Source organism: Accipiter gentilis, chromosome 13 (assembly GCF_929443795.1).
Source record: "Accipiter gentilis chromosome 13, bAccGen1.1, whole genome shotgun sequence".
NCBI classification, from domain to species: Eukaryota; Metazoa; Chordata; class Aves; order Accipitriformes; family Accipitridae; genus Astur; species Astur gentilis.
In genome coordinates, this window is record NC_064892.1 from 16,082,789 (window position 1) to 16,106,309 (window position 23,521).

Genomic DNA, 23,521 nt, shown 5'->3' on the forward strand with positions numbered 1-23,521 from the left:
ATAACTCACCTATCATTTATTGCAAGACTTGTAGTTAGCCTTTAAAATTGCAACTTTGTGAAGGCGCAGAAGTCGGTACCTCACCTTGCTGCAGCACGCCTGAAACAGAACGTGAACGCTGTGGGGCAGGCCTGCAACGTATTAAACTGGCTTGCTTCCTATTAACGTTGCGAATGGAGAGCTCTCTGTGTGGCTGCCGAGCCATGGGATGATTCACTGCAACTTGCTCTCTGCTGGAAGGGGACTTGATGATGCCTGCAAGATCCAATTCCTTTCCAAAAGCAGGAGGTGGTCCTGTGAGCCTCCCACACAAGCTGGCCGGAGACAAGTAGAGCAACACATAAAAGGTAGTGTAAGCTATATTTGAAGGCAAGCTGTCATCCGTGTAGTTCAGCTGTGCCTAGCCAAAAGTTGTTTTGAAATGCACCAGCCTGGGGAACTAGAAACGGAATTTCTAGAAGGCAACTTCACCTCTTTCTTTCCTCTAGCCCTATATAGCACTAGGATTTCTCCCTCATTTCCATTGTAATCGATGTGATGACTTACAGATAAGGTTCATAATTCTGCTTCTCAGTCTTGCCTGAGAGTCAGTATGTTTCCTGAAATCACAGCCTTCTTATCAGGAAGTCACTGAAGGTGCAATTCTCCTTCGTGATTTCTCTAGTAGCAAGGGAGTTTCCAGGGCCAATCTATTCGCTCTTCTCCCCCACTTGCCACGAGTTATTGCCTATGCAGCAGTACTTGTTCAACAGCTTGTGCAGTCATGACCTAGAACTGGTAATTGTAGTGATCTCATGTTTTACAAGCCTTCCAAAAACAAGGAAGAAGACGCCAAAGGCGATTTCTCAGCAATGGTGACTAGCACGTGCATTCAATATTATTTGATACTTAATATACGCGAGGCCTAACACACCAACAGGAGATCTTGCCAGCTGCCTGCTGGTTCCAGGCTCTCACGGATGCTTATAATAAGTTTTCTGCCCCATTCCTGCTTATTCCTTCAGCCTCCCCCCTTATCTATCCTTCTCCCCCTTATCCTCTCATCTGCTTTTAACCCACATACTGCCTCTCCTTCTTGGATTTCAGTATAGGACCTCCACTTTCTCGGGGAAACTGTAGGAAGTTTGTGTGCCCTGATCTTCTCTTCGGCCAAATACGCATGGCTGGCATGGAGGAAAAAGCAAGCAAAGTGCTTTCCTGTAGGCAAGGCTGAACCTGCAAAGGAGACTGAAACTTCTTTCACCGGGAGATTGGTCCTTGAACAGCTGGCAGCACTCCTCATATCTTGCATACGGCACACTTTTTTATAATGGCATTTATTGTTATACATAGAGCAATGTATAAGGATGCAAATCAGTGAAATACCCCATTGGTTTAAGGAAGACAGAGCTCCTCAGAGGTCTGTGGGCAGGAACACATTCTCCCAAGATCACTTTGAGCCTGGCTGGAATCTCTCGATAGGTCTAGGATCAGTTGTGGCAGGGAACAAACCTTTGTTTCTATCTGCTTTATTTATAAATACAATTACAGATTACAGATGCAGTGGAGTATTCTTGCAGTGTTTGATTACTCACTCCAAACACAGGTATTTTAAATCCTTGGGTGAAAAATATTAGTCCCATAGCAGGTCATCTTGTTTATTGTGATACACAATTATGAAAAGTTAAAAGAAATGAAAAAGTGGAGTTGATGTTTATTCTGCAATAATGAATTGCTTAGAGAGAGAAGTTTTCTTAGGAACTGTTTGCTGCAGGAAGCTTCGTATAGCAGATCTAATCCTGCTTAATGTGAATTATACACACAACCGTAGATATAACAAATATATTTTAAATATAAAGTGAGTACTGATTGAAATATGAAATGCATTGCTTCTTCCTTGCAATTTCAGTCACTCATATAATTGAATTCCAAGAACTGTGTTTTTAATAGTAGTATGGTTTTTCTCTCAGTCCCTCCCTCAGAGTGCTGGTATTATAAATGTTTTTTAATGAAAAAACCTTAATAGATGCTGTTGAATTTTGCAGGAAAATAAATTAATTGTTACCTGATTTAAGTGAGCTCTCGGTGAGTATTATCTGTTGTCAGCAGAATACACATTTGTTTGTATTCTAGTATCATCACATTTTACAAGGTTGAAAAGTGCATAACAAATAATTTTAATTAGTTTTTAAAGAACAAGTTGATTTTGCATTTTTGCTTGCTGCCCTAGAATATTGTGCTCATTTCTATGAGGCAGATATTTAAACAGCTCTTCCCTAATAAGGTAAAAGTTGTAGAAAACATGCATTTGAGATTTTGTAATTAAGTACTCAATTTGAGCACACTTACAAATGCCAGAGGTAATGATTCTTTGAAGTTTATCGTTCATAGTAATCTTTTCATACTACAAAAAAGGCAAGTAATATTGTGACCAAACAAAATTAGAACCATAAATCAGGTTAGCCCTCTGCTTAGTTTTTCACCAAACAGCCAGTTCAATAAATCACTCTGCATGGCCTATACATTATGCTTACTGCTTTTCCTGTATCTACATCAGCACAACAGTGTGCCATAAAATGCTATTTGATATATGCAAAGGGAGTCAATGGATATTTTAAAAAGAAAAAAAAGAAAAAAGAGAGAGGAGTAGTTCAAATGCAGTACTGTTTCCAGAGGATATTTGGCTGCAGAATATGAACTGGCTGTAGCAGTGCAGTAGGAGCATGAAGGAAATTTCTGCAATATCACGCTCCTACAGATACAGTCAGTTACTGGCTGCTCTCCCAAGTGACAGGGCCAACTTCACGTTTTGAAATGTGAAGGTTAAACTGTGTGATTCCTTTAGGTACACCTGAAGAGACACATCTACATTTACCTTTGAAATTTTGTATGTGTGGTATGTTCCTATGTATAGTGGCAGTCTTACTGGTGGAGCTGGCCCATGACTGTACTCCCCCTCTCCCATTTTGCAGTCTTTTACAAATGTCCAGCTTGCATTTCCCCCAGCCTTGCAAGACAGCCCTGCACAAAGTCCCACAGGTTTCAGCTCACAGCTTTTGCCAAAATGCAGTAAATCTATGCATGCGTTTTCACAGTATGGTCTAGAGAAAGCAGGAATGTGAGTCAGCCTGACTCACAATGTTCAGAGAAAGAGGGAGGTTAGGTAGTACTAGAAATGTTATTGCAGTCCAAAGCAAAGAAAAATCTGTTTTCTATTCCCCACGCTTCTAACAGTGAACAAACTGCGAAGACCTCAAATTTGACTGGCAATAAGGAGAGTTGATAAATGAGTGTCTTTTAACCATCCCAAGATAATAATAATGGATAAACAAATGAATAAAGAAATAAGAATTGGTCCTTGATGCATCGTTGATTAGATCCCTTGTCTCCTGACTGTATTTCTATGCTTTTTATGTTATCTATTCGGTATCTCTAAATAGTTGGAAACCATAGTAGACACAACCCAAGTACAAACTAGAGTGATGAATACCTTGGTCTTTTCGATTAACATTCCTGTCTTTTGAAGCTGAGACATTAAAACTGCTTAGCACAGAATATTTTTTATTTATAAGTGCTGGCTGAGTTTTATGTGAAAATACTTTTTTTGCTGAAATCAAAACTATTCTTAGGAGCAGTGGTTCTGACATAGCTTTGGTTGGAAAAGTACCAAGGTGGAGCTTGAGACTGCAGGGTAGCTAAGTACTTGCAGGTTAGTTAATATTAGTGATATTAGCTATAACTCACTGTTAGCTATCAACCACTATTCATAACAGTGGTAAATTGTTTATCTAGACTACATGAAATCCTCAATCTGCATTTGTCAAAGCAGGGCAAACCATGGTGATTTTGCATGTCTTAGCTTAAGGTCTTTGGATTACAGAAGACTCTTGGTCTCATGCGCTTTTCAAAAATGTTTGTGAAAAGATCTAGTTCTCATTCTGTGTAAAAAATTTAAGCAATTAATCCTAGAAATACTTGACAAAACGCAGTCTGTGTTTTCCTGTTAGCTTTATCCTTAAAGTGTGCCAAGAAAGAGACGTAATAGATACTATGAAAAATGGAGAATGTTATCCTTCTTTCTAATATGCCTTTTGACTTATTGAAGATATTTATAACTGGAGATTAGAGTATGAAACAACCTCTCTTCTTATTGAATACGCTGTCTTCTACAAAATCTTTTTGTTAACCACATTATTTTTTTGTTAACTACACTACTTTTATAACTAAGCTGCACAGCTTCCCTATGAACCAGTCAGTAGTCTCCCCTTTCTTTTACAAATTGGGTGGCTGGGAAGCCATTCATTCACTCTTGGCTTGGTCCTGGCTGGGAATAGAAGCCAAGCCTGTGAAAGAGCTGACCTGTGTGTCATGGGGAGTCATGTTGCCTTAAATGGGACATGCTAAATCTTGGTACCATTGATAACTATTTTTTAACCATTGAGCTTCAGAGAGCCAAGAGTGAAGCCTGAATGTATTCTTCTTCTATCTCACAGTCTCACTTTCCATAAACTAATTGCTTAAGGGCTACATGAGCACAGAGGACAGCTGTCCTCTGGTATTCTTTGCTAAAGCAGAAGAGCTGAACCTATCGACAAGTCATTACTTGTAGTACAACATTTTAACTTTTGTAACAGAATATATAAAATACATGTGTATTTATAAGACTCCTTGTTGGTGCTTACTTGGGGAACTTGGATTTGTTGACATATACTGATTCATCCAAACTAATTTTTATAGTCCTTCATTTCCTTCATGACCAGAAGGTGATTCAGTCCATTTGAAATTTGAAATGAATCCTTTCTAATGAGATATCTTTGGTCACTGTGACCTCTTCAGGAGACAAATTTGCTGGCTTCTGGTTTTAGGGCTTGTGTCCTAAACTCACTGCTGTGATTGAGACGTTTGACAGAGTGCAGCTCTGTACGAAAACAAGTTCGTTTACCAGGGATGTCAATCTTGCTCCTTTCTCTAGTGTTAAATTTTTGCTTTAAAAATCAGATGTTTATATGCAGGCTATTTGTTAATATATTATAGTATTTAACAATATTATACACTGGAAGCCTCAAAATATGTGAGCTTTGAAAATGAACAAATCACAAAGGTATGATATAACAGATTCTTAGTGGCATTGTATATTCCTGCTAGTATAATAACGTACTAGGTGGGTTGGGCATAAAACTCTCTGAATAAGGAAAGGATTCTTTATCCTTATTTTGATTTTTTTTCATGTATTTGTATAAGGCAAAAGACTACCAATTATACATTCCCAAGGAAAAAAAAAAAAAATGTGAATATTGTTAGTGAAATAATTTTAAAATCATGAGCTCTTGTTGTCTAATATTACCTGGATTCTCAGGTATGTGACTTTTTATCTCTCAGTCAGCCAACATGAGCCAAAAAGTGGCCTAAAGGCTTAGATGTTCCAGTGGTTACTCCAGCACAATCTAATTTGTGACCTCTATCCCTTTGGTTTTTATAATGTCCTTATAAAAACATAGTACATTTAAGTATGCTTAAAGTGCTACTGGGTATAATTAAAGTTCTGTCAGCCTTTCCATTATAAATCCCTCTTTTCAAGGTTTAATATCTCAGCGGTTTCAATTCCCACTGGGCTAAACTTGATACAGGAGCTGTCAGCATGAATGCAAATCCCTCCTACCTTCAAAAATATTTTCAATTCATAAAGTTGCTGGTTTTTATTGAGTCCTACAGTCTGCACAAGTATTTCTGATTAGCTCCCCTCCCAAGGTCTCTCACACTGTCTTGTCTCATCTTACATAAATCAAGAAATAAAAGTGTCCTGACTTTGAAATGCAGAAACACACTGATGGAGTTTCCTTTTGCCGCCTTCTAGGCTACAAGTTGAGTGCAGCTTCTACCCGTACTGAAAACTGCTGACTTCAGGTTAGATCCCCAGACTCTTCCAGACTGCATCTACTAAGATGTGGAAAGCGAAAGTTTTCCACACTGGCCATAAAGTAGTGTACCTCATATCTATCTTTCCCATCTCTATTTCTTAATACTGGACTGCATACACTAAACTTTTGATTAGAGGGAAGTAGGTAATGCTGAGAAAAATTAGCAGATACCACGTTTAATTAATTTCTTAGTTTGGGGATAAGTCTAGAGCTTACGACTCTGCCTGAGCATCTTCTACTTTAGTAATGCAAGTTGTATTTCTAGATAAGAAGGAGAATGGCCATTCTTGGTTTCCAATATCAGGAAAAGAATCTTCAAAAGCTCAAGCAACTCATGCAGAGTACCTTGGAACTGGCCTAAACCAGAAAGAAAATTATTGTCAACAGTTTGATGACTGTTATTATATATACATTATATTTATTATAAAATAAATTTTATTGATGTCCTCGTTTCAAGCTGTTATGGGATATAACAGAATAAAGAATATAAATATAAAGAAATATAAAGAATTGGTGTTTCCCTATTTCTTACAAGTGAAACATGTTCATTCTCTTTTAGGTTCACTCTCCTACACTGACTCTCAAACAATTGATGCCTTAATAAAAAAAATATTGCATCTTGATCTCTTCCATTCTGGGTCCATGAATACTGTATTCCTGAACAGCAACTCTGCTTTACCCTCTCTCCTCCTCCCCTCTAGGCTTGTGACTAGGGCATATTTCTGGAAGTGGAGGCTATTTATGGGACTAAAGACCTCAGAAGTAGAAGAACTTCAGACATCCCATTCTGCATGACTGCTTGTCCTGATTTTGGCTGGAAAAAAGTTAAATTACTTGTTAGTAGCTGGTATAGTGCTGTGTTTTGGATTTAGGATGAGAATAATGTTGATAACACACTGATGTTTCAGTTGTTGCTAAGCAGTGTTTATACTAAGTCAAGGACTTTTCAGCTTCTCATTCTGCCCTGCCAGCGGAGGCTGGGAGTGCACAAGAAGCTGGGAGGGGAACACAGCAGGGACAGCTGACCCGAAAGAGCCAAAGGGGTATTCCATACTGTCTTACATCATGCCCAGTATATAAACTGGGAGGAGTTGGCTTGGGGGCACCGTGGCTTGGGGATTGGCTGGGCATCGGTCAGTGGGTGGTGAGCAATTGTATTGTGCGTAACTGCTTTTGTATATTCTATTATTTTTATTAGTATTATTTTTTCCCTTCATTTTCTATCCTATTAAACTGCCTTTATCTCAACCCACAAGTTTTACTTTTTTTTCCCCCAGTTCTTTCCCCCATCTCATTGCAGCGGGGGTGGGAAGTGAGAAAGCAGCTGTGTGGTGCTTAATTGCTGGCTGGAGTTAAACCACACACTGCTTAAACTTCGGGCTGTTACAAGAAAGGACCATCTGACTGTCAAAGTGGAGGAAGTAATTTCAGGGTTTGGAGCTCAGTTTCACAACCAAAAAACCTAGCTGAATCTGCAACATAGGTATCACATACCCAGATTTTGAAACATATTATATTTCTTTGGTGTTTCTAATTGGCTGCCCTTGCCATGCCAGTGAGCATGAGTCCTCTTGCTCTGAACCCCATTCTAGGCAGTGTGTCCAGAGACACACCAATGCACAAGGATTCATGGCTATCTGTGTAAACTTAAGTTTTAACATTGCCAAAGAAAGAAAAAAATTGTCTTGGTGTGTGTATATATATATATATATATATATACTTATGAATACACCTTGATACACACATACATATTTAAACACATACACTTTGAAATATATTTTGCCTTTGAGTTTGTTTACACTGTGGCAGATTGGAAAAGGGGAAACAGATATTGTCAAAAAAACTCAGATACTACTGTTTTATCAGCAATAGCAGGAAAAAGAATGACAAGCTGTTCATCACAGAGGCTCTCCATCAAGTCTGAAATAGATTTCAGTGCTAAATACCACCTGGGAACAAAGGAGATGGCTGTTTTAGTTCCTTATTAGCATCCTCTCCTCTCTACAGAAAGCACCTGCCTTTTCTTTCAGCGATGTTTGTGGTGATGTTAACCTTGGATAACAGCCAAACTCCCACCCAGCTGCTCACTCACTCTACCTGCTCTGTTGGACAGGGGAGCACATAGGATGAGAAACCTTGTGGACTGAGTTAGAAAATGGGACACTGCTTCCCAATTACTGTTGTGGGCAAAACAGACTTAACTTGGGGATAATTAAGTTATTGCAAAATAAAGTGTTTGAGTAGTGGGAAACAAAGACACAAACCAGAGTTGAGGAAAAGGCTGAGGTACTTAATGTCTTCTTTGCCTCAGTCTTTAATAGTGAGACCAGTTATCCTCAGGGTACTCAGACCCCTGAGCGGGAAGACAGGGACAGAGAACAGAATGTACCACCCATAATCCAGGAGGAAATAGTGACCTGCTACGCCGTCTGGACACTCAGAAATCTATGGGACCAGATGGGATCCACCCAAGAGTACTGAGGGAGCTGGCAGAGGAGCTTGCCGAGCCACTCTCCATTATTTATCAGCAGTCCTGGTCAACAGGGGAGGTCCCAGATGACTGAAGGCTTGCCAATGTGATGCCCATTTACGAGAAGGGTCGGAGAGGATCTAGGGAACTACAGGCTTGTCAGCCTGACCTCGGTACCGGGGAAGATTATGGAGCGGTTCATCTTGAGTGCGCTCACATGGCACGTGCAGGACAACCAGGGCATCAGGCCCAGCCAGCATGGGTTCATGAAAGGCAGGTCCTGCTTGACCAACCTGATCTCCTTCTATGACCAGGTGACCCACCTAGTGGATGAGGGAAAGGCTGTGGATGTTGTCTACCTGGACTTCAGCAAGGCCTCTGACACTGTCTCTCACGGCATACTCCTTGAGAAGCTGGTGGCTCATGGCTTAGACAAGTGTACTCTTTGCTGGGTAAAAAACTGGCTGGATGGACGAGCCCAGAGGGTTGTGGTGAATGGAGATAAATCCAGATGACAGCCGGTCACAAGTGGTGTTCCCTGGGGCTCAGTACTGGGGCCAGTTCTGTTTAATATCTTTATCAATGATCTGGATGAGGGGATCGAGTGCACCCTCAGTAAGTTTGCAGGTGATTCCAAGTTGGGAGGGAGGGTTGATCTGCTGGAGGGTAGGGAGGCTCTACAGAGGGATCTGGACAGGCTGGCTCAATGGGCCGAGGCCAATTGTATAGAGTTCAACGAAGCCAAAAGCCAGGTCCTGCACCTGGGTCACAACAACTCCATGCAGCGCTACAGGCCTGGGGAAGAGTGGCTGGAAAGCTGCCTGGTAGAAAAAGGCCTGAGGGTGCTGGTTGACAGCAGCTGAATATGAGCCAGCAGTGTGCCCAGGTGGCCAAGAAGGCCAACGGCATCCTGGCCTGTATCAGAAATAGTGTGGCCAGCAGGGACAGGCAGGTGGTTGTTCCCCTGTACTGGGCACTGGTGAGGCCGCACCTCGAGTCCTGTGTTCAGTTTTGGGCCCCTCACTACGGGAAAGACGTGGAGGTGCTGGAGCGTGTCTAGAGAAGGGCAATCAAGCTGGTGAAGGGTCTAGAGCACAAGTCTTATGGGGAGAGGCTGAGGGAACTGGGGCTGTTTAGTCTGAAAGAAGGCTGAGGGGAGACCTTATCGCTCTCTACAGCTACCTGAAGAGGGTTGTAGTGAGGTGGGTGCTGATCTCTTCTGTCAGGTGGCTGGAGATAGGACGAGAGGAAATGGCCTCAAGTTGTGACAAGGGAGGTTTAGGTTGGACTTTAGGAAAAATTTCGTTACTGAAAGGGTTGTCAGACATTGGAACAGGCTGTCCAGGGAAGTGGTTGAGTCACCATCCCTGGAGGTATTCAAAAAGCACGTAGACAAGGCACTTCGAGACATGGTTTAGTGGGCATGGTCGACAGTTGGACTCCATGATCTCGTTTCCAACCTAAATGATTCTATGACTCTGTGAAACAACACCTTTCCTCCCCCCTTTCCCAGGTTCAACTTCCCTCCTGACTCCTCTACCCACCTCCCTGGGCGGCGCAGGGGGCTGGGGACCGCAGGGAGGTTGTGGTCAGTACGTAGCAGCTTGTCTCTGCCAACCCTTCCCTCCAACACTTTTCCTCTGCTCCAGCATGGGCTTTCCACAGGCTGCAGTTACTTCCTTCCTACAAACCTTTCCTTTCCTCCTGTCTCTACACCATTGTAGGTACAACGGTTGTAGAATTCAAGAGCTCCAGGCTTCCTGGAAAAGTGCTTATAGCTTATAGCAAATAGCAACAACATCCATCTATTATGTTTTTGTTACCATGCAGTTCTAAACAGGAACTAAGGCAAACTTGATGGAGTAAAGCAAAGAAAATAACGTCCCACCTTTCTTATACACCACGCGGTGCAGAGATGCGTTGTCATTTCTACAGTTAGGTTTCTAATGGAAACTGGTTTACAATGAAATTTAAAAATGGGCAATTAATTTTAATTTGTTTAACCTAGTTATGGTTTTATTAATACATATAGCTGGAAAGAGCCATATTTCAACTGAAAATGATAATTTAGGTCGAGATGCATTGAGAAATGGTTGAGAGGGGAGAGTTTTCTAAATGCTTAGGAAAAATATTCTGTTGCAACAAAGTTATGTATTTTCACACATAAAAGCAAAATGTTAGTGGAAGTGTTCAAAAAGTCCACACAATGAACTATATATAACTAGAATTAACACTAAACCTTTAATACTACAACATTGGTTGCCCTTCCAGTTTAATCTTTTATCTGCTTTAGCTAGAAGGCATTGACTGCTGTAAGCATGTAAGTGGAATGTATCAATAGTGATGTAAAGACTTAGCAGCCTAAGTAATAGCTCTATTCGCAAAGGGAATAAAGAGATTATCAATGGGGGAGTGGTCTACAGCTCTACTCTGAACTGACTCATCTTTGGGGATTTCACTTTTCTCACTGTCACTGCCTATATTATTTTGTTATTTACTGTGATATTAAATAACAACAAATAGCAAGAATCATGTGGAAAGTCATCTGATACACTTTTGTCATGTTATCATGTTTCTTTTTTGTGACTACTAAAATGAAAAGACTGCTTCTTTGCAAAAAAACTCTACAGATTTTCTTTCACTGCAAATCAGGATATTTGGTGCCCTTGTCACCAATTATAATTCATGGGCCAAACTCGAGTATGTAGCATGTAGTAGTATAAATTATCTTTTTGAAAAATGGTAGTATATTCTGCTAGAAGCCAAAGATACTAGACATTCCTGAATAAGAATTGGAACTAACCTCATATGTGGAAGCCAAATTAGGTAGGGAGTAGCACTGGTAAGAGAAAAAAATGCAAGGGATTAAAAGATGCATGCACCATAAAATAGTAAGGAGTAAAAATGAGTCAGAGAGATGGTCAGGCCAGTTAGAACTAATCCTTCTTAAATCTCAAATAAAATATGCAATCAAGAAAAGTTCAGCGTCCTACTTTTGTGAAAGAAAAGTTGAATGCAAAAGTGTTGCTTTTGGTCTAGTTCGAGTACAGCCCAGTGCCAGAATACATAGGCACTTTGTCTGCTCAGAAGCCTACAGCTGTTGTGCTTTTCAGTTTGGTTCACTTGAGTTCTTTTGTCATTCAGGTGCACTGCCTTATTGAACTAAATCCCCATGTATTTGGAAGTCACTGAAAAGAGGCTACATTTGTAGGCAGTCTAACTGTGCTTGTTATTGTTTGTGACTTGAAGTGGGTTCGTAAGATGGTGGAATAAAATATTAATGAAAATGCATTGGAAATGTGTTAAAGCAACCATTTCTGAAATATCTAAAAAGAGAGCTTTTTTTGAGGGGAAGGAAGCACTTTAGTTTTAGTTTTTAAATATATTTATATACATATAAATATAAATACACACACAAATGAATGCACATCCTTCTAAACAGTGATACTTTTTAATGTATCCATAGAAAACCAGCTGCAATCACAGGACTTTGTAATAAACTATCTCATTTTATTTGCTGGACAGATTAATTTTCTGATCTGCAAATAATTTAATAATGATCATAATATGTGGGAGGAATGTGCTATACCAAACACACTGGATTTTTGTAAATCCTTTTAATATTGGCAAGATCTAACAAAGATGCATGCTCCTATTACAGGATTTACACAATGCTAAATATTTTTAGATTGATTTCAGCAGAAGTACTCAGAGATGACTCTTGCTAGAGTCTCGAGAGGATCTAGTTTAGCATTAATTTTATACAAATGAAAAAATACAACAAATGTAATATAATTTGAACATTTAATCTGTTTACCTTTTAACCTTTATGAAACTGTAGACCTTGCATTTTCAGTGTAATAAATGATCTGCAGAAATTCTTCCCAAATGTATATCTAAGATTTTTTTCATATAACAATTGATTCTGCTTTAGTAGTTTTGAATATCTCTCAAGCAAATGGTGGAAAGAGAAGTAACATGAAGGAAATGATCAAATGATTACACACAGATTATTGTCGCAACTAGTTTCTCTGTTACTTGCAAATGTAAGAGTATAACTAGAACAATGCACATCAAAGTGACCTAGAGCTCAGCTCTTTCTAGCCTTTTTACTTCATCTCAGATCTAAATATTTGTCTCCTGAGATAACACACACAGTAAGACAAGGACATGCCAGCTCATACAAAACCTAGCAGGAGAAGCTCTGGGGTTTTTTTGTGAGGCTTTTGGATTTGAATTAAGTTAGCTGGTATCCAGTAAATGTAACATTTCTCCCATGCTGTCTTTTCTCATATCTGTATTTTCACAGTGCAATCTTCATTTACTAGAAAATACAGCAGAAAGTTGTTTTGGAGGGAGCAGGCAATGAGGCCAAGAATTTATATTTTGAGCTTGGATCAGAACTCAGATCTGTTCCCTAATTCAGCTTTTATCCACATTACTAAATGCCTTAACCAAGGCTGTGTAATGCACATCTGGGCTCTTGGCACCCTTATGGACAGAGAAAAGCTAGGGTAAAACCACAATTGTTAACTTTATTCTTTCAGTAGCATAACTAGATCAACATGAAGTCGTGGGCTCTGTGGTTTTTTTTAAGAAATGGAACAAACAATAAAGTTTTCAGTTCTCCTCTGGGACAGCTTTTGAGCTGCTGGGGACAGATGAATTAGCACTCAACAGCTGAGATAAAGTTACCGGCTGAAATAAAGTCTGTCTGCTCAGAGCTCTTCGCTGAGCTATGCCTTTTCTGTGGGCACATACGTTCAGTGTATAAAGGACATCTATGTACCTCACCCTCTTTGGTGTTTTGGTATCTGTACTTTAGATTTGGCTGAAGAGGCTCTGATGTTATAATACTTCTATAAGTAAACCTGACACACTAAAGCATGAGCTTATATTCTCTGTATAGAAATTTATGGTGATTGCGATTTCTCTAGTAAATACAGTTTGTAGAACTGTGTGCTTCTAATATTTCATTTCTACCTGTTGATCCTGTGTGGTGTAGAAAACTTGAATGATGCTTGTTTCCCATATAAGCTGAAAGTGTATCAGGTGCTCTTAAATCTTACAACTGTGCATGGTTTTCATCTAATCATTTACATTGGGCTTATCAACATGATGGGGCAGTGTCTTACCAGTGTGTGTCCAGAAGATCACTGTGCTCGTAATTCTAGATCAGGTGTCTAGTAGTTACCGAGGTTTTTGAAACGTTCCAGATAAGACATGGTAAGAGATAATAAACTGTGAAGATGGTTATCTTCATATATCCTCTGAAGGCAATTTGATTTTTCAAATTATGTTTGTGGTAACACTAAACACATAAAGACACTGATGTATTTTAACACTGTTGCTAGAAATCATAAACAATTTTTGTTGTTCTAACTCCATGATGGAAAAGAATCAGCCAACTTGCTTTCTTTGCCCTCAGGTCATGGTAAAGTGTTGTAAGGCTCAAAAAATTAAAAATGGCAATGAATAAGGAACTGAGTCATTTCTTCTGTATTTCCAGAAATTAAAAGTGGTTTCTTTTCACCAGCCTAATTTTTGCCCTCCATTTGTTCAGTTAAATGCCTCTCTGACAGATAGTGTTTCATAGCTTCATAGATGTGGCTGCATTTTTCTAAAAGGCTCAAGGAAACTGCAGCTGCAATTTTTATTGTAAACTGCAGAAAAGCATAAGGTTTGGGTTACTAATGAAACCGCACACAATTTGCTAAGACATAAAAAGGCAAGGAACACAAGGAAATGCAAACTTGTCTGGACACAAAGACTCAGTTCCTGGGTTAATTAAAAGAGTAAGAAAAGAGTAAGAAATCTTTTAAAGAGAAAACAAAGGAAAAACATAAAAATTCAAGGAAAAAGTAAAGTATAAGTTATCAGTTGTAAGAGATGAAAGGGCACAGGACTCTTTTTTAACCAGGTAAACTCTTTATAGAGCAGAATCATCTTTCATTGCACAAAAGCTTTCTCAAGACAGAAGATATTTTTCCTTATACCAAAAGATAGAGTGTTCCATGTGATAGTTACCTCTCTTGATTACTGTTGGATTCCAGGGTGCAACAGGAACAAGGATCTTATGGAAAGCTGCGCACATATCATTAAATAAGACCCCATCTGTAAATTTGCTTTTCAGTTAAAAAAATCACACAAGTCTTCTGTGAAACAACATGATTGTACAATTTTGCATTGCATTTCACAACAGAATAATTAGAAGAGCCAGTAGTATGAGGTCTCTTATAGTTTTTTGCCAAAATATTTTGCAACTCCTTTCAAGTTTATATTAAATGCTTATGTTCTGTTGCTATTAATTGTTCACGGCCTGCAACTTAGGAAAAATATTTTATTAGCATAAAATTCTTTATTCTCTGAAAATCAGAGCAATAATGAGAGGTACACTGCCTTGAGTACTGATCTCTTATCATGTCCTTCTGCATACCCTTGGTGTCTTGTCTGATCTCTCCAATTCTTGTTTCTCTAGACCAACAGATCTTCCTCAGAGAAAGTAGCAGTAGACAGAAGGATTCAGGCACATTTTTTTTTTTTATTTAATGTTCTTACCTTGCCCTTGCTACAATTTTGAGAGTATGAGCACAAAACCAAATTATCACAGTGTTAGCAAATGTGATTATAACACCTCTGCTTTTCCATGGTGCGTGGGTTGTGTACATTCATTGACTTGTATAAGAAGTAAGTGATGAGGTGCTATACCTTTAGCTCACTAAGCGGTACTTACTGTAGAGTAAAGGTACAAACACAAAAAGTTACCATGAAGTAGCTGGCGCATTGACAAGCATTTGCATCCTAGCATTTCTTATTGGTTTGTTATGTGTATGCACATATACTAGAGGCATTTCTGCCATTGCTCTTTTCAAACTGACTAACCAGGTGAAGATTCAGGACTTTTCCGGTTGTTCTTGTAAGGAGATATTTAATCTTAGAGTCAAGTTTTTCGTTAGTGCAATTCTGTTCATTTGATTTTCTATGTGGAAAGAAACAGCAAACCACAGCTCATAACTTTAAATTTATTTTGGTTAATAACTTCCAAAAAGCTTTCTCTGTAGGCTTTGTCTCCTAGGGTTTTCCCACACTTTCTTTGGATGCATGCTCTGTTTCAGCATGCTTCTTCCAGTCTCTGAATCAACCCCTTCTTGTCTGTTTCATCATGTAATCCCAGCACAATTTCACACATCAAGAGATTGAATTCTAGAGCAGGCCTGGTGAAATGGAGTGTGGGCAGATGAGAGAGAGAGAGAAGTAATCAGTGACATGAATCTGTCTCTAGCAGCTATTTTCAGTGACGATGGGTCTTCATGACCCCAAAGTATCAGGGTGAGAGCAGGTCAATGGAGAGGCCACCAGCTCCTTTAGCCTCAGTGCTTGACTAAAATGCTGTGCAGATGTTTTCCTGACCTAGAGACTGGCGTATCCACTGCCGTGGGGACCCTGCAGCAGTGGTATGTGTTAGCCATGGACTGGTGAGACACTACTTCGGCTACTTTGGATTCCAAGTGTATAAATCTGTGGGTTTAGTGAGGGCGGAGAGAATTTCCTTCACTTGCTGGTGGTTTGAAAAGCCACTGTGCAGGCCTAAGGAGAATAGGCATTTTGCATTTAAAAAACAGGGAAGGAATTATGAGTTTTAGCATACTTTTGACCATTCTGTTCAAAATGAGTTAATTAAACTCCAGAGATGAGGAAGACCTATTGAAACGTTGGGAACAATGACCTTTTCCTTTGACTGTCACCTTATTTAAATAATTCCAGGTTTAATTAACTGACTTGGAATGAATTGATAAAGGGTTACTGTCACTTACAATTTCTCCTCTTTAAAATGCACCAGTTCTGTGCAATTGCTGTAGCCTCCTATGTTCACTCTAATTATTAAAGTGAATAGTTTTAAAAGTTGGATTTTTACTTTTAAATGTCTAATAACTTGCTTACAAATACAATTGCAAACATTTAATAGGGTGAATCATACATAACATATACATAAAGACACATATACATGCAAATATATGATGGTCTATAACATTTATCTAGGTCAGTCATTCTTAAAAAGTTAGGGGTTTTGTTGAGGTTGTCCATAAATCTACAGAAAAGGTGTTGGCATTGGTATTTTTTATCATGAATTATAATAACACTTTGTAAAGGTTTAAAAGTCCTGGCCTCTCAAGCCGGGTAAGAATCCTAGCTTGAGATCCTGTGAGTTGAGAAGTACCTTTAAAATACCTGAGACAGGAATTTGGTTATGTTGATCCAGATAGTCCATAGGCCGGGGTTACAACTTTATCAGAAAAAAAGGAGTGTTGTTCTTTTTAACCTTCCTATTCTAATACCCTCACAGTAGTCTTTAGCTGGAAAGCCAAGGAATGACTGAGAAATGGGAAATTCATTACTCTTGGAGAGGTGGGGGAATATCTTTCCAGAACACATGAATGATGCAGCCTTGGGATATTGTGCTCTGAGACTGGCACAGCTCTGCTGGCAAAAAACCTCCAGGGTAGAAGTAGCAGCACAACTGCACTTCTTCTGGTTTAATATAGTTCACTTTCTTATGGAGAGACTGTAAAGTGCTGTTAAGCTGGTTTCACTGGTATAAATAATATTCACAGACCAACTGTTCACAGGTAGGGATCCTGGTATTGTACACTGCCAAAGTGCTCATAATGCAGATTTGGCCTAAGGTACCAAACTAGGTAATACATCATTAAGTCATCTGTTACTGAAATTCACAGTAGAGACTCTGTGGATATCTTAGTCTGAATCTCTAAGGTCAAGGGCTGTCTTCATTTGGTGGGTCCTAGATAGGACTGTTGTAAAAGATGTAGCCAAAGCCAACACCCAAAAAGGATCCAAAACATGTAGCCACTGCTAAAGATGGATGGTTCATTTAGAGTAAAATCCTGTGACCTTGTGTGAAAATATATGGCGCACGCTTCTTCCCATACTTATGGTAGACATACTTTTGGGATGCCTGTCAGCTCAGGGAGGTTGAAGTTTGCAGAAATGGTTCTCATGCATATGCAAGAAACGTACAGAAAGCCAGGTCTGAACATTTTCACTGAGTATGCTGCTTGTGTAGTGATGTGAACTGGGCTCTTTGGATGCACATTCAATAAAAAACGCTCTATACGTTTTTTTGTGTTTTGTCCGTGCTGCTTTAAAAAAAAAGAGGACTTCTCCTTGGCCCTAGAGCCAAGTGGCATAAACTGGACATCACTTACACTGCTGAGAGCTAGATGTCAGAGCTGGATGTCACCCACGCTGCTCAGAGCTAGCACCCTCCAGAGCAGACTGGCCATGTCCGCATTATACAGCCTTGTGTTTTCCCTTGGCTCCACGGGATGCCCCTTGGGCCATAAACCAGAATTTTTGTTTATGTATTGATTTATTTTTAGTACAGAGCACCAGAGTTACTGTGAAGGCTGTGTTGCAGCCTACAGACAAAAGGAAAGTGAGGAGCATGAAAATGAGGGTAAGTGGGATACACAGGGGTATCTGAAAGCGCAAAGCCTGCTAAGATCCTGTGGCAGGAAGACAAAGGGAATTAAACAGATCCAGCCTAGTCCAAGTTGTCCTTTGAGGTTGATTTCCAGAGTAAACTATTCCCCAAATCGTGCTTGGAAGAGAAATAATTTAAGTAGTTGAAAACATCTCTGGGAAGCAGGTGACAATTAAGCGGTGTGGGCAGCTAGAGAAGAGTGCCCCTGTCCCTCTGTTCCTGGGCCTACTTTTATTTAGCTGTACTGGCAAAGTTTATCAGCACAGTAGTCAAGATTTCCAAAATCATTTAAACAATCTTCCTCACTTTCTTTCACTCTCTTGCTCTCTTTGAATATATGTATATGATAATGTGTGTGTACCTATATATATAACTATGTCGAATACTATAGGTAAGTAATACCATATATGTGCATACTATTATGTATGTATGTGTTGATGTATATGCATGCATATGTGTGTAATTTGCTAGATTACTTTGAACTGTCAAATAAAGGTGCTTGTGTTTATTATTCATGACTCAGAAAGGCAAAGAAATAGCCTAAGGAAGAGCAAAGAGAAATGCAGAGCTTACAGAAAACACATCTCAATTTTATAGATGGGGATTTCAAAACATACTACTTGCTTTATAGTATATCTATATCATGAACCATCAATTACAATAGTCAGGAAAGTGATACCGCAGCTTAATGACATAACACATTATTATCTGACCTAAAGAGCTGTGAGACATAACCTCTATCAAACCTGCTATTATTATCACTTTGTACTTTCTGATCACATGGAATGGATTCTCTGTCTCCTTGTATAACTTGCAGGGATTATTTCATAATTTGCTTGTGTCATTTGCTGTACCTCATCTTTTGCCTGATGAAAGAAAACAGAAAACCAACTTCATTAAACAGTAAATAAAACTCAGAATGAAGACAAAACATCTAGCATGGATGCCGGTAATTAGTTTCTTGTTACAAATGAATGCTTTGAAGGACTGTCTTAATGGTTAGGTTTTGGGTTGGGGGTTTTTCCTCCCTTTCTCTATAATATTTTTCTGGATGCGAATATTGATGGGGTTTGAGGTTATAAGAACTTCCATTCTGCATCTTTGGCCAGTGTTTCAAATAATATTATGATTTATTCTTTGCTGCAGTGCCTAGCACCTTTGCTTGCAACGCATTCAGAGAGTGTGTTTATGTACAATACAAATTAAGTCCTGATCATGACGGGGATTTATGACTCTTGGAATGGGATTTAGTTGCCTAAATATAGGTACTCAATGACATCCTATGTACATAGGGTATCTTTCTTGACATCCAGATACTAGTCTTGTAGGTGCTATGTCGTATCTGAAAGCCAAGGTGCCCATCTTGACCACTTGAAATAGCAGACTGCTATTTTTAGGTTCCTAATCACTCCCCATGGGTATTTTATACATTCTTAAAATGAGAAAAGTCAAGATTCATCCCTAATGCAATGTTATGTACAAAGTTCCAACTGACTTGCGACAAAAGGAGCTATTCTGGACAGTGAGATCAGCTCCCTCAGAAGTCCGAATTCAAAGAGGAGATCCCTGGTTATAACTGCATTACAAAGTCCATCTTAGTTGGCCAGAATCGCGGGAAATCAGCTGCAATATTAGCTGATAACCAAACTGCAGAGATTAGTTGTGAAATGGGCACCAAGAGAAAGGTAGCACTGGAGTTAATTCTGCCATGAAGATAACGTTCACGACTGGCCAGTGTTGCTTCCTTTTCAGGCAGGCCCACGCTGAAGGTTTAGGAAAGAGGAGACTGTCCATTTCCATGCCCTTGACTCTGGGGTCAAGTCTCTTCTTCTGTTCTGAGTCTCTTCCCTCTGCCCCGAGAGAAGTAAGGCATTTCTGCATTTTCAGCTTTATTTTATGAATGTCTCTTCCTTGCTAAGAACCAAAGTGTTCAAAGGCACAGCAGTAGGCAAAAGGCTGCAGGAAAGCACAATACCTGGAACAGTTGCAATGCTGTTAGAGCTGTATGAAACTTTGCTTCTTGGCTTTGACAGAAAAAAATGAGGAATTTAAAATGCTATTTTGGGTCTGTATTGTATCAAATTTATATATACTCCATTTTTCTTGGCCAGAGGAACCTCTTTGCTGCAGTAGTTTTCCTCAAACTGAAATAGTCCCTGCATCTCTAAATAAAGGCATTCGGTAATTTTAAGGAAGGTCTTTCACCCTCAGCTCCTTCTTGGACAGAAAGAGTACTTGCAGCAGGAGATGGGATTCCCAGTGGGTTACTGGTGACCTGGCCTCATTAACCAAGTTGTAAACTACCGTGATGGGGGGATCAGAGTCTCTCCTGCAGAGGCAGTTCTGTTCTGGTGGCCAATTAGTCATTCACTGGGGAGGAGCTGAGGCACCCAACCTTCTACACAGGCATCCCAAGAATTAGGCTGGCAGGCTCATTCTTATTCTTTCAGATTCTTCAAAGTGTTGGAAAACAGGATAATTACATCCGCTCTCTGCAAAACTTTTCTTTCTGGGTTTTGACTTATCCTTTTAAAAGGATGTGAATGATATTTTTACATTCCTCAACCAGTACACAGGTGACAGATTCCTTAGGTTATGAAAATCAGTGATTTTAAGTTCTATTGGACTGCATCAATTCATTATTATTATTATTATTGTTGTTGTTGTTGTCATTGTTATTACTATTATTACGATTTTTTATATTTAAACCAACTGAATTCCATTTCAGGAATAAGCATCTGAAGAGTAATACAAGGCCAAAAGGTTTCAAATTAACTTTAAAGCTACTGTATAATTTTTCCCTATTTTGTTACCATCTTGTTCCAATTCTTTACGTAAGAAGAACTATCACTGCTTGCTGTGCTCCTGTTGGCAGCTTGCTTATGTAAGTCATAACTTCCATAGAAGCCCCTAAATAGCCTGATATAGTTTCCATATGCCTGATCTTCAACCAAAAGTCCTTTTTTTTATTATGATCTCTTTTCTCCTGATTGAGCTGAGCAGCGAGACAAGCAAGTTCTCCTTTTACCTCCTGGGTAACCTGTACTCCACTTTTACAGGAACTTGGGTGATCTTTTTGGATTCTGTTAGGAGGAGGTATTCTTCCACAGTTATTTGGCACTGGCATGCACTGGGTCACATGGCAGTGTCTGCTTGTGTGCATTAGGCAGTACGCAGAACTAGTTAAACTGGATGACTCTGTGGGGTTTAGTAGATCAATTGCCATTTTCATTTGGGACAGCACTTGAAATCCTAATGAGAATAGCAACACTTGTAATTAGAAGTCTACAAAATCTTCTAAAATAATCACTTAAATCTAAAATGTAAATGTGGCTGTAATTAATTAGTCTATTTAGAAGAAAGCTTTCTAATTAACAAATGTAAATTGGGAATTTTCTGTAGATTTCATAAGGACAAAAGTGTTTCTCCTGGGAGCTGAAAGGAGATGAGTTTCCATGTGAATGCATATTAGACCCTGGTGGCTCACACCTCTGCACAAGCCTGTGGCAGTAAAAGGGACTGTCTGTGAGAGGGTCGTAGTAACACCAAAGTCATAGAGATTTTCTCAAGACCTGTAATACAAAATCCTACTTTTTTAAATAGGAATGTTTTAAACTAAGGGTTATGTTTTTCAAAGCTGGAAAACTGATGGACCTAAAACTGAGTTCCCCAATACAGGTACAACAAAGATCCTGAAGTAATAGTGTGTTGAACTCTGATCAGAAAGGATGACTGGCTATCACCTCTCTACTGAAGCCAGTGATTGATTGTAGGAGTACAAAAAAAAAATAATCCTCAGGAAATTTAAACTTTCAAATTCTGATTTCATTGCACATTAGGATCACACAGACAACAAAACCTAACAAGCTCAAAGTGATTCTGGTACCTAGAGCATACAAGAACCCTGAAATTCTACTTGGAGTTTAATATATATTTATGTTTCTTTTTCTACTGAATTATATTTAAAGCCTTTCATGACATTTCAGAAATACTGAGTCAGCAGTTACCCTGTTTCATTTCAACATAGACAGCAGAATTCAATCTGCAGACTGCCAAGGTATACACTACATGGCTGAGAAGCATGGTAAATTACACGTAGCTCCATGCTGCCATGGTATTAGGTACTTTCAGACTGCTCTAGCTGTCTGCATATGGACAATGGACTAGTCAGTACAGTCAATGTTCATCTTCTACATATGGTCAGCTGAATAGCTTTCCAGACTCCTCTGACTGCGAGTTGGTCCCAGCTGACCACAATAAGAGCTTAGATATCCAACTCTCATTGAATACATGCCTTGTAGATATCTAAATGTGTCTAAATGCAGATGTCAAGATCTGCAGCTGCATCCTAATGTCTCTGACTCTCCATGAAATAATGTCAACATGAAAAAGATATAAAGCCCCAAATCTCCAAACTAAAATACATCTGAAACATTTTCCTCCTGCAGTTTTTAGCATCAGTTTGAGCACTTCATTCCTGCAGTCGTTTATGCCTAAACAACTTAGGAAGCAAGAGGGAAAGAGGGAAGGAGAGAGGGACAGAGAAAGGGAAGAACAGAGGAAAGAGACACAGAGAGGCAGAGGGAATGCCGACAAAAATTTTCCAACTAATATGATGATTATGCACTATCTATGGTAATAATATTATTTTGATGGAGTTGCCATGTGTCCTTTACTAAATAATTTTCTACATTCATTTCAGTTAGGTAGCCAACTGCCTTTCAGAAGGCAATGATTCCCCATTGTTACTGGCTAGAATCAAATCAAAACAGTTCTATAGAGACAATGGTACATCTCCCATTATCTTTACCCTTAGCTCTGGCATGCCAGTCCACTAATTAATACATAGCTTTTAAAGTCATATCATCCTAGTGATTTCAGTATGGTGTAATAAACAGATACGCATCAGGTAGAGATATCAAAAAAGACAAATTAAAGCATCTTTCACTGAAGAAAATGCATTTAAGTTTGAATATGGGCCTCATTTTAGCACTCTGAAGCAGATGGACTTTCTTCCTTTTTCTTGTGCAATGGTAGCATACACATGGTATTTCTGATACCATGTTCTCCAACAGTACATGTTTTTGTCTAGTGACTGAGTGCTATTGCAGGGGCCTTATGTTAATTCTTTAAAAACAAGTCAAAATACCAAAATAACATAGAAAATATCACCCATTTTTAATATAGTTTAATTGGGACTTCAGCAGTACAAGAAATGTAGTTCCTTGAACATACTGGAAGTATGATTGCAGTATGTCTGCAAGCCTAAAAATCCCCATGTGAAAAGCAAAGATTAATTGTACAGTATTTACACCTTTTCATTGATAACTAACACCATAAAACTGTACAAATCGCAATTTGTTTCTTTTTCCCACAATCCCTTTGGCTTTTAAGGGATGTTCCACAATTAGTTGAACTGTGTTTCCTCTTGCTTGCTAAGCACTTTTGGTCAAACAAGGAATGGCAGAGGTCCACAATTAGATCAAAAGATCAATCCTAATGTACCATTTTCTCCTCGCCCTCCTGCTTTAATAAAGTGGCTGCAGTTCTCCAGGGGACAACTCAAAATCCGAGTACTGATATTTCTAAATTAGCTGACTCTGTGACCTTGCTAGTAATTGCGTTAGTTTATCAATGTTCAACACAATTTAT

At 39.2% G+C, this 23,521-nt stretch overlaps 1 long non-coding RNA gene across 1 annotated transcript in view; it reads right to left on the reverse strand.

Moving 5' to 3' along the window:
* Positions 1-200: 200 nt before the first annotated feature.
* LOC126045190 (uncharacterized) overlaps positions 201-23,521 on the reverse strand; it is a 56,677-nt gene continuing 33,356 nt past the window's right edge. Inside the window, exon 3 of the long non-coding RNA XR_007507953.1 lies at positions 201-314. This is a non-coding gene — a long non-coding RNA (uncharacterized LOC126045190). The remainder of the gene's footprint in view (positions 315-23,521) is intronic.